Source organism: Vanessa atalanta, chromosome 20 (assembly GCF_905147765.1).
Source record: "Vanessa atalanta chromosome 20, ilVanAtal1.2, whole genome shotgun sequence".
Taxonomy (NCBI): domain Eukaryota; kingdom Metazoa; phylum Arthropoda; class Insecta; order Lepidoptera; family Nymphalidae; genus Vanessa; species Vanessa atalanta.
In genome coordinates this window covers 1,425,354-1,437,360 of record NC_061890.1, presented here as the reverse complement: position 1 = coordinate 1,437,360, position 12,007 = coordinate 1,425,354, and positions in this window count along the sequence as shown.

Genomic DNA, 12,007 nt, shown 5'->3' with positions numbered 1-12,007 from the left:
CGAATTTTCGAAATTCGAAATTCGAAAATTAGAATTCACGGATAGAAGGCTTAGACGAATAATATTCTATTTTACGACATATTACTTTGGGATAATGGGGGCTAGAGGTCTTATAAACTGTTTTTATTCTCTAAAAATAAATTGTTTGCGCTATTTATAATCTTAGATCTCGAGATTCCCTTGTATATATTTTTCATAAAGCGATGCAATCAAATTATCAAAATATATTCAATCTCGGTAGATGGCAAAGTGACTAAAATACGTTTATCTAAGCCGAATTGCGAAGTCAAATCCGGACAAGGACCACTAAATTTTTTTATGAGTTATGTATTGGACTTTATAATTAATCTCGGACTCGGAATGCATCCTAAGGAAAAGTGTATATGTTGTGTATCCAGGAATTCATATTGAATCAGCGTGTTGGAATTAGAAAACTTCCTTTTCATTTTGAAAGTAAAATAAAGCGTATATGGTTCCGTATAAAGAATATGCAAGAATGATTTATGGAACTATTGAATGTTATATTGGACCAATCTCAAAATCAACTGAAAATCATAAGTCTCAACATTCCCACGAGAAAATAATACGGAGTTGTCTACATGCGAGGCCGACTCGTACTCGATTGATTTTTATTGCCGTTTCCGGTAGAGAATAAATCTGTGTAAAAAGAAAAACTTGCAACCAATTGGAAACGTAGCATACGATAATCAGGCTCTATTCGCCTGAAATATATAGTCGTCGCAGTTTACAACTAAGACTTCCCAGGTGATGCGTAAACGTTTGTGCGCATGCGCAAAGATAAAGTCTATCCCAATCGAAGAAGGAATGAATAAACACGATCCTCTGATTTACGTATTCCATGCGATTTGCTTATAGCACAGCTGTATTGTGCACAACTGAATTTTCATGTGCTTAATTTGTGTTTATAATTCATCTCGTGCTCGGTGGTGAAGGAAAACATCGTGAGGAAACCTGCATGTGTCTAATTTCAATGAAATTCTGCCACATGTGTATTCCACCAACCCGCATTGGAGCAGCGTGGTGGAATATGCTTCATACCTTATCCTCGAAGGGAGATCCCTTAGCCCAGCAGTCGGAAATTTTTGTTAATGTAATGCATGTATGGTTTTATTTATAATACAACACTATACAACTTAACTACTTACTTATATCCAATTTAATTTTACTTCTAAAGTACCGATGACAGCTTCGTTGCCGTCCGAAACGCATATTTTTCGAAAATCCATAATGAATATCATAATAGTTTTTCAAGCTCCAGCTTAGATATCGCATGAAATATTGTTTATGGTCTTTGTCCTCTTGTGTTTGGAATAGACCTCTATTCCATCCCTTCCATAATCCGATGGGACAACTACCGAACATAGTCCAGACGCAGAACCAATGGTGGGGACCAATTCAGACCATCGAGACTGTTTACTAATCATTTAATTTATATCTGTATCGAGTTACGAAAAATACAATGAACTCGTTTTCACCGTCAATGACATCGCCGCTAGAATTTAATTGCGTCTGCTGTTTTCACGTGACGAAATAAAATATTATTGTGACTGGAAAACTGAATAGGTGAGATCGAAGGTATTTCTTAACTTTAACAATGTACAAAGTTATCTATTGTTTAATACTAATATTATAAAGGGTTAGAATATATTGTCTTTTGTTTGTGGGGGTAAGTTTCCGGAACTAATGATCCAATTCTAAATTTTTTTTTTTTTTATCTGATTGATTGCAACATTATTCCTGAGTGTTATATGGTATCATATCATTTTATTTACTAATAAATTCCATCCGTAGTCGTGATCGTAGATAATAATATCAACTTTTTTTACTATTAAAATAATAATTGAAAATAATGCTTTTGTTAGTATACCGCCACGAAGTAATAATTAGGTTTGTTTGTTTGTTTGTTCTGTTGAAGGTCAGTAACTACATGGACAAGGGATGTTTTTATTCCCAAGGTTGTTGTTCGGTGGACGATTTTAAAGGATGGTTAATAATCCTTACAGTGTCAACGATGAAAGCAGTGTGATCACCCAGTAGGTATCTCATTGGCCAGACTGCCTGTGTGTATTAAATTAAATAAAATGTTTTTTTTTAACTATATTTTTTTGGGAAGATTATAATTAGGTAAGTATCTTGATACTGGGTATCGATTAAGTAACGCATTGTTTGACAAAAATAATATTAATTATTAAATTTATCTACTTGTCAAATATATATATATTGTTTTAAATAACATTTTGGTGCCTACTTAATAGAACAAGGTAAGAAAATTGGATAAGATTGTATTGAAACGAAGAGGTCACGATTGCAAAGTAACTTTTTCTTTTAAATTGTACAATATGTTGTTAAAGAGCCATCTAGTAACGAAACTTGATACTACAATATCGTTTACATTCCTGCGCATGCGCAATACAGTGTTAGCGTCATGTTCTGTAAGAATTGCTTGAAGCAAGCGCTACGTGGCGCTAGTATGGCTATTGACATACAAATACAATTTAATATATATATATGAACCCCTACTCCCTTTGGTCACGACATATCTTGAGAACTGCTGAACTGATTCCATTATTTATTTTTAGGTTTTCCACTACTTTCGAGAAATGCTCCGAAAACTTGAGCGATTATGGCGTACTAGTTGTTGGCCGCGGCTTCGCGTTTTTTTCGCGTCGGTTGTCATGTGTTACGCAAAAAAAGTAGCCTATGTCCTTCCTTGGTGTTCAAGTTTGCTTCATACCAAATTTCGTCAAATTCGGTTCATTGGTTTGGCGGTGAAAGAGCGACAGACAGACAGAGTGACTTTCACATTTATAATATTAGTATAGATAAAGATTAGCAGTTTACACGGTCTTTTTAATAATATCTAATTATCGGGTTTCACAGATATTGTAAGCAAATAAAAACTTACCAATTGCACCCGTGCGAAGCCGGGCTGGGTAGCTAGTAATGTAAAAAAGTGGGCCTAAGATAAGTAGTTAGATCTAAGCGAGCTAGTAGATATTTTCATGTCTACATAAATTGCGTTTAAATACTGTTTTTCACACGTGTATTATAAGGGCCGGATTAGCTAAGTCGGACCCCCTAAGCAATGAAGGTACGTCTTTAACTTTTTCTAAATTAATAATTTTTGTTTCTACTATAATGCAATTGTATTCATAACGATGACGCTTTTTTGCTGACCGTTTGTCTACTTCAATAAAATTAAAATAAATAACTAAATAGATACTACAAAATCAGAAACTAAAAATCGATTTTATGTTTCAGTTCTTCATACCATTTCATCCTTATCCTAGTATTGTAGTCCCACCGAATGAACCTACCGAGCTTTCTTCACAACGAAGCAAGAACATCGCTTTTGAATTCCACGAGCGTACTGCGAGCCCCCTTTGAATCGCGGCGAAAATCGACTAATGTCGCACCCTTTCCAATCGAAATTTCACTTTTCTAATGCACATTTGCGTTACGAAACGAAGGCATTACAAAATAATTACCGAGCCAAAAGTGTGTTCTCCTGATAAATTAAACCTTGATAAATTAAAGAGTATTTCAATCCTGTATTGTACCTTATTTTAGTTGAAGGGAATTTATGTTGTTATTCGTTGATTAGTTTAGCAAAACGGGTAAAAAAACGAAAACGTTTATTTTAGGGACACAGTAGGCTACCAATTTTTCTTGGTTTTGGTTGGTTTTCGTTCAACTTTAATTGAATTTATTTGTCATTTGATATCAGGGAATTAGGGGAAGGGGATATTAATATTAAAAGCGGTTTAATAAAAAAAAAAAGTTACAAATCATTATGTTCGGAGAGGTTGTTGTGCTCCTTACCTAAATAAATATAAATTTAATTAATGTCTTTAATCTTAATAATAATAATAGTTACTTTGTGCTACGTATTCATAGATGTCGCTACACGAAGAATATTTTGTATATTAGTAGCGCCATCTATTAGCGAGTAGCAAATATTGTAATTATACGTCAGATTTATAGAAGTAATATTATTACATATACATTAAATTAACTAATATAATAAAAATAAATGTTTAAATGTTCATCAAAATTTCACATATATCAGATGTATACAGCGCCTAGAGCGCTTTAATTTTAACAATTATTAACCTTTCATTATATTTGAGTTAAATGCTGCAGCTTAGTCTATATACCAGATCGACATAAAACAATGACGTCATATTTTTGCACTTTTAGTGCTGATAAATTTCATTAGTTTTTGTACCTGGATTTTTATATTTTATAAGCTCCAATAATTTTTTATTTGTCAACTTGGGTATCAGTCGATAATTTGGAAATAATAAAACGTCCGAATAATTCGACTTTTAAGCATGTTCAGAACTAATCTAGGACATGATATTTGTAGGTTGTTTGGTAGGTACGCCTATCTAAATCGATCATAATATTATTTTCACAAAAACTCTCTTACGAGCACCTTTGAATCGTCATTTAAAAGGATTAAATTAAAAGTAAATCTACTGTCAGTTTGAAATGTATATTCTTCCATGAAAAACTCGAGATGAAACTCAGTAGTTATACTTTTTAATATAATAAGTATCACCCACTTCCTGTCAAACGGCACCAATGAGTATTGCAATATTCTATTTTGCGAGGGGGGGGGGGGGGAGCTAGTGCAACACACACAAGAGATATAATATCTTAGTTCCTATGATAGAAGGAATTATGGCGTTGAATTGAATATTTAATATTTCTTTCAGTTATAACTATCACGTACGTCAGTCCAGTTGCCTGTCTATTTGCCTGTACTAATAATAAATTGGCTAGGAACTTAACTTGTTACTTAGCATATCATCACCATCATCACCCTTCTGCCCTTAAATCATCAACATCTACATCTAAAAATACAGTCATGTTAGTTAAATAAAATTATATATGTATGCTGTCTCCTGCCTGGAAGTCAACAAGCATTAACTCCACGCTTTTTTATCATCTATATAATCTTGTATCGAATAATATGCCTTCTTTGCCAATATATTTTTTTACAAATGATTTGAATTTATGAAACGGCAAAGTTAAAAATGTCTGCGGAATTTTATCTTATCCTAATTTTACTTGGGGTCGGCGCAACATGTCTTCTTCCATACTTCTCTGTCGGACGTCATCTCACAAGTAACATTCTTTCTAACCATATCGTCTTTCACACAATCCATCCATCGTTTCTTTGGTCGTCCCCTACCTCTATATTCAACCATATACTTTTTAAATTTAAATTATATTAAGTTAAGGTAGTATATATTCTTATATGTAGGTATACGAACACGCGGAAGACAGATAACGCGTTGGGAAGATGGTAATTAAATATGCAGGATTAAAATGGCGGCGGATAGCGAGCGACAGACGAAAATGGAAAGGAAATCTAATCTTAAGTTTTTTTTTTTTTTATAATAACTTAAGAAGAAACAAATCAATTACTGTTTATATGAAAAACGATTTTTTTGAACTTTGACTTTGAATAAAATTTTTTTTCACAAGCAAGAATGGTGGGGAACTACGATGTTTTATTAATAATTATATTTTGAACAATTTTACCAATTATTTATCAGCTTGTTGTAAGTTTATGTACCTATCACCGAATGTCTAGATTGACCGGACTAATATATCTTTAGATTTTCTGACATTTAATATATTTAATCTGAAATTAATCTAATTAATTTTTGTTTTTTTTTTTTTTTTATAGCGTTGGTTGGCGGACGAGCATATGGGCCACCTGATGATAAGTGGTCACCAACACCCAAAACAAAGACGCTGTAAGAAATATTAACCATTCCTTACATCACCAATGCGCCACCAACCTTGGGAACTAAGATGTTATGTCCCTTGTGCCTGATTACACTGGCTCACTAAGAAATTTAATTTTATTAGCATTGTTTAATTTGACGAAAAAAGGAAAGCCTTCGAAAGGGATTCGAAATAAAGGCTATTTTATTTTATTAAGGTAGTATCATACTCTTATCTGTAGGTACGTCGGTCTGAATGTCCATTTCAGATGAAACAATATTTTTCATTTAAAAATGGCGATTTAAAAGTCAACGCTCGTCTGGGAGTCACGATTTGCCTCTTCCATATCTCACGGTGACCTTTATTTAACTATAAAAAATGTCAGTCCGTCTGTCGCAGCTGTCCTTATATTTGGAATATGTTAAATTTTAAATTATATTTAATGTCGTTTCATTTAAATATTTAATATGAGCAATGTATTAGTTAGTCTGATATATTAATTATAATATACATGTACTTGACATCGTGCGATTAAATTCCCCCTTTTAAGATGAAGCATATTTAATTTAATATCTTTGCCTCAATTTAAAAAAAAAAATAGAGCTTCAAAGATTTCTCCTTTCAAAAAAATCAACTTAATCGCAAGAAAAGACCGGTAACGCACCTGCAAAGCCTTTGGTGGTGCGATTTTGTCGTTTGCCACTTATAACATAAAAAAAAACACAAAATGCGAAAGAAAACTATTATTTTGACATTTATGAAGAATATGCTAAGCTCAATTTTAACACAATTTATGTAATATCTCTTTTCAAATCGTAAATAAAGCAAGGATGTGCGGAACGTGTAGCAACAAAAGCGAATACAAATTAAAAAGCGAATATAGAATTCCCGGTAGTGCGAAACGACGCATCTTTTTGCTCATACATAAAACGTGTTATCATTTTAATTATTAATTAATATATGTATGTACACGGTAATGTTTTGCGCGCCATCTGCCTTTTGGTTTTTTAGTAAATAGTTTATTATTACTAGTTATCCGCTAACGGTTGTTGAACTATGAATTTGGAATTGTAGACTACACAAATCAGTATTTCCAAAATGGTGGCCTTATTACGTTACTTTAATACAATATTATGATTCAAAGGTGTTTTTTATAGATTTCTGTAAAGTTTTATTATTATTTTTTTAATGTTTTGTACACAATGCACCTAATATTTAGTATTTTTAAGGTATCAATAAGATAATACTTATATTCCATTAAGTTTTAGGTAGAACTAATTCATATTAGCTTATTATGTTTTCATAATATGTAACCTAAACATATATAGTAGGTATGTCTTCTTTATTTGTGAGCATATTGTTAATTTTGAAGTTAGAAATGAGGCTTTATATAATTTTTAAATAAATAACGCATATTTCTGACTTCTCTTAAAATTTAAACTACAGATTAAATAAGGATTTAAAGTTTATATAAGTTAGTATGATATATTGTTTATAAAAGTAGTTATTGAAATGTTCAAAGGATTGTTTGGGTTCCTATGAACAATAAACGTAGGTTACGTGTTAAATATAACGATGGATATTTTTTATTGTTTATTTATTAAAGAATATTTTATATTTTAATTAACGCCAAGGGGTCTGTTTAACGGCTAGACTTGTATAGAATAGCATAACATAGAATATTAATATATCTTTTTTATAAAACTTTAATTGAATGAATATGAATGAATGAATAATAACGCAAGTGGCAAATAATAATTGTCTGTGGGAATTTATAATTAATTTTGACGTATATTAGAAAAAAAAAGGTTAACATTTTATAATTTTAAAACAGGTTATTGTTATAAGGGGCAGATTAGACGTTGTGTATAATTAAAAAAAAAGTAAATTGGTTGATTTTGCGTTGTCAATACGAGTTAGTAATTATCTTCATTATTTTCATAATTATCAGCCAATGGCGTTATACTGGACATGGACCTGTGCCGTCGAGGCCCGAAATTTTGATAATGATGATCATTATCTGAGTAAGTATATATATATATATATATATATGAGTAAGTATATATATATTCTCTGTTAGGTTAACATCAAAGGAGTTCGTTAATCAAACATAGAAATCACAAGCTTTACACTTACCCCCGTTCGGACTTCACGCGGGTCCAAACATACAAAGATTGTGACTTGATTTTTTTTTGTTCCGGCTATGAAAGTTGAAATTACCGGCTTTTTAAAACTATAATATTCATATATTCCACATATGCTGAACGGTACATCTTTGTTGTTTTTTTTTTTTTGTAGATTAAGTAAGATATTCCCTTTTTTTTTTTTTTTTTTAATTTTTGAATCTTTTTTTATAATTGGTCCGTGTCCTAAATAAGCATTGCTTTCTTTCTTTCTATAAAAATCTTTTAAATCGCTCTGTTTATTAATAAAAACGTTAATTTAACGTACGTAACGGAAAGCGAATTTGTCATACTATCTAGAGAAGAGAAGACGCGTGAAAGAACAGGCGTTACAAAAAATATGACCCAGGGTCAAATCGTGACATTGTCATGACATTACGTAAAAGTGCGTTAGTCCATGTTAAAAGAATATGAACTTTAATTGATTGTAATAAAGACGTGCTGATTTTATAAAGTGATTATCACGACACGGCGATGGGAGACGCCGAAGGTTATTATATTACGTGACTGTTTTATCTTGTTCTTAATAATTTGATAACTCGAGGTAGATTTATGCGTGAAGCTCCGCCGAGACACGAGCGGAACACTGCAAGCGAGGTTCGGATGCGTTTTATCGACACTATCCCGCTGTCACTTCAATCCGTGCCGAAGACTGACATTTCAGTGATTTCGGTGGGTAGGAATCCCACATAACCAGTTTTCCCCCCAGACACCTGGGCACCTCTCTGAATCTATCCAAAGCATGAAAAACATTGTCGGTAATTCCGTTTGCTTCTTACTTAGGTAGGTTCACAAAACATAATAGGTGGCGGTAGTAGCTACTCATCAATAGTTACGCCAATAAACTTTACCCTGTCTTACGATGTCTCATATTGGAGGGTAAGTGAGCCAGTGTAATTAGCCATAGTCACAGTAAAAGATCCCTTGGCTGAACAAATTGGTTTTTTATAGAAAGGCGGTAAGTTAACGTAGCTATAACGTTTGACCGTAACTACTCCGACCACCACCACCTTACCACAATACCACCGAGTGTTCGATAGATCCGTGAATAAATCCTTTACGATATTCGTAAATGAAACAATATGTACAAATAAAATATTTCACAATAAACTTTTAATCGAAAAATTATTGGTTTATTTTTCGTTTGCACTTTGTATGATTTCATTTCAAGTAAGCCAAATGGTTATTACAAAGTTAGTTAAGTTGTTTTAAGTTGTTTCGAAGTATATTGGTTAAAAATATAATATTTGGTAACTTAATTCATTGTAACTTACTTCTTGTTTAAAGTATGTTAAAGATATTTTATTCGTTTCATTTCAAAACTTTGAATGTGATCTTAGTCTAATGAGCGCATGTTTGCGTTAGGAATATATTTCGGTATGACCTTCGAAAGAGACGATGAAGGATAAGATTTTATGGGTCTGATTAATACCTGGATAACCACTCGGGAATGAGTGATATTATATAGAATACTCTGACGTTTTAGATCAAAACTAATCCATGTTATAGTTGATGTCACGGGAAAAGGCCCGAGCGTTCTAGATGCCTGAAATTTTTGCTTTCAGCCTTCCAGCAAGATAACACTGCAAATTATGATAATTTCATGTTTTTATTTTATTGGTGATATTATATTATGTGATTAAACAATAAATACCATATAAGTATGGAAGTATCTTGGTGGGAGGGCTTTGCAAGTCTGGGTCGGTACCACCGTCGTATATCCTACCACCAAGCAGGCAACTACAGGTACAAGGGATATAATAACTTAGTTCCCAAGGTTGGTGGCGCAGTGGAGATGAAAGGAGTGATTAATATTTCTACAGTGCCAATAGGCAATGGCGCTATAAGAAAAATTAACAATTCCTCACAACGCCAATGCGCCACCAACCTTGGGAACTAAGATGTTATGTTCCTTGTGCCTGTGATTACACTGGCTCACTCACCCTTCAAACCGGAACCCAACAATACTAGGTACCGCTGTTTAGCGGTTTAGAATGTCTGCTGAGTGGGTGTGTTTCTATAGAAAAATCGTAATGTTTAAAATAAATCTATAAAATCAACCATATGGTACGATTCATTCACAAATTAATAAGGTATGGTATGCCTACAGCCCAGACAGCGTCTGCTATGATTTGTTAGCTTAGAATAAAAATCGATAAGATAAAACTATTTATAAAATGTAATACGAAAAATTCTAACGAGCGGGAATCAAACGGGACCCCATCAATGATTACCTCTAAGTATTGCGTCCACATGTCAAGCTGTACCCCAACAATATCTCGGTCAATTTGACAATACGGGCCCCTGTTTTGAAAATATTTGCCGGACCGGACCAAACAATTCCATAAGTGGTCCTCCCCGAAAATATATTCAATTGAATAATGCATCCTGTCACGGCTATTGTCGTAACTGTGTGTAACGTCTACACATGTGTGTGTTTTGTGTGAGATTTTAAACGATACCTATTATCTAAGAATCATTGTGTGAAAAAGTTTATGTCATAATGAACTTGACCGACAAACATATACATTATATGATCGTATATTTTAGTTAACAGCTGTACATGTTCTTTAATCGATTCGATTACAGCCCGACCGAGGGTTCGAATCCAGGAACTCAGGATATTCAGCCCTAAGTGTAAGCTAGCTATGACTAACGACACAGTCACACCGGCGGTTAGTTATATCACTATAGCCTGTAAATGAATACAGATACTATTATATATACAAGTATATAACATATAAATATTTAGGGATCAACCTGTTGAAGCTTTCGTCAGAAACTAAGTGCTTAATTATATATTTTATTCAGAAATACTTAACAAGTAATTCAATTCAAAACGATTTTTGCTCTCATTAAAAGCGGATGTTGATCAGTACAACGCTACAGCCGGCATTAAATCTATCCTGGTGTCAGGACAAGATCAAAAGGTACCGCCACCATTGTGTATACCCCCTTAAGGGGTATTTGCATACTAAAGACCCCGTGAAGCAGTCGAATTGTCGATTGAGACTTTATGGTTGTGTACTTATTTTGTCTGTCTGTTTATTTATGTGAGACGTTCATTCAGTACTTTGTTGTACGAGATGTATGTCTTTTTAATTTGTATGTACTTGATTAATAACATCACGTGGGTAGGGGATGTCTTTGGCTTTGGAGATATGTCTTAAAATCTTTGGAGTCTTATTCCAACACGTTGGTCCGCAGAGAATAATGTTGAGTCGTTTCTTTATGTTTTTTTTTTTGTAGTTTTTTTAGCATTAGCATTAACAGCCTGTAAATTTCCCATTGCTGGGCTAAAGGCCTCCTCTCCCTTGAAGAGAAGGTTTGGAGCATATTCCACTATGCTGCTCCAATGCGGGTTGGTGGAATACACATGTGGCAGAATTTCGTTGAAATTAGACACATGCAGGTTTCCTTAGGATGTTTTCCTTCACCGCTGAGCACGAGATGAATTACAAAACACAAATTAAGCACATGAAAATTCAGTGGTGTCTGCCTAGGATTGAGCCCGAAATCATCGGTTAAGATGCACGCGTTCCAACCTCTGGGCCATCTCGGCTCTATTTTTTTGTAGTGCGACACCCAATTCTATTCTATTCTAGTTATATGATTAATCGAAGTATTGAAGCTATTACAAGTATAGGATATAGTAAAAAATTAAGTACCTAATGCTTATCTCTCATAGATTAATAATTTTAAACAAAATTTAGGTACCGTTCAACATTATATAAGTTTATCAAGTATATCTATACTAATAACATAAATGCGAAAGTAACTCTGTCTGTCTGTTGCTTTTGCACGGATACTTGCTTAGCAACTGAACCGCATTTGATGAAATTTGGTATGGAAAGACAGATTATTTTTATGACTAACACCTTTCAAACAATCCCAAAAATAAGCGCGAAGCCATGAGCTACAACTAGTATAAAATAATTTTGATAGAATGTTCTAGTTCGTCCTATTTTGATAAAACTACTGACAGAACCAATCCAATGGAAATCTTTCAAATGTTTATTTAACTCGCATTGGAAACAAGATGATTACAATTTTGTTTCGAA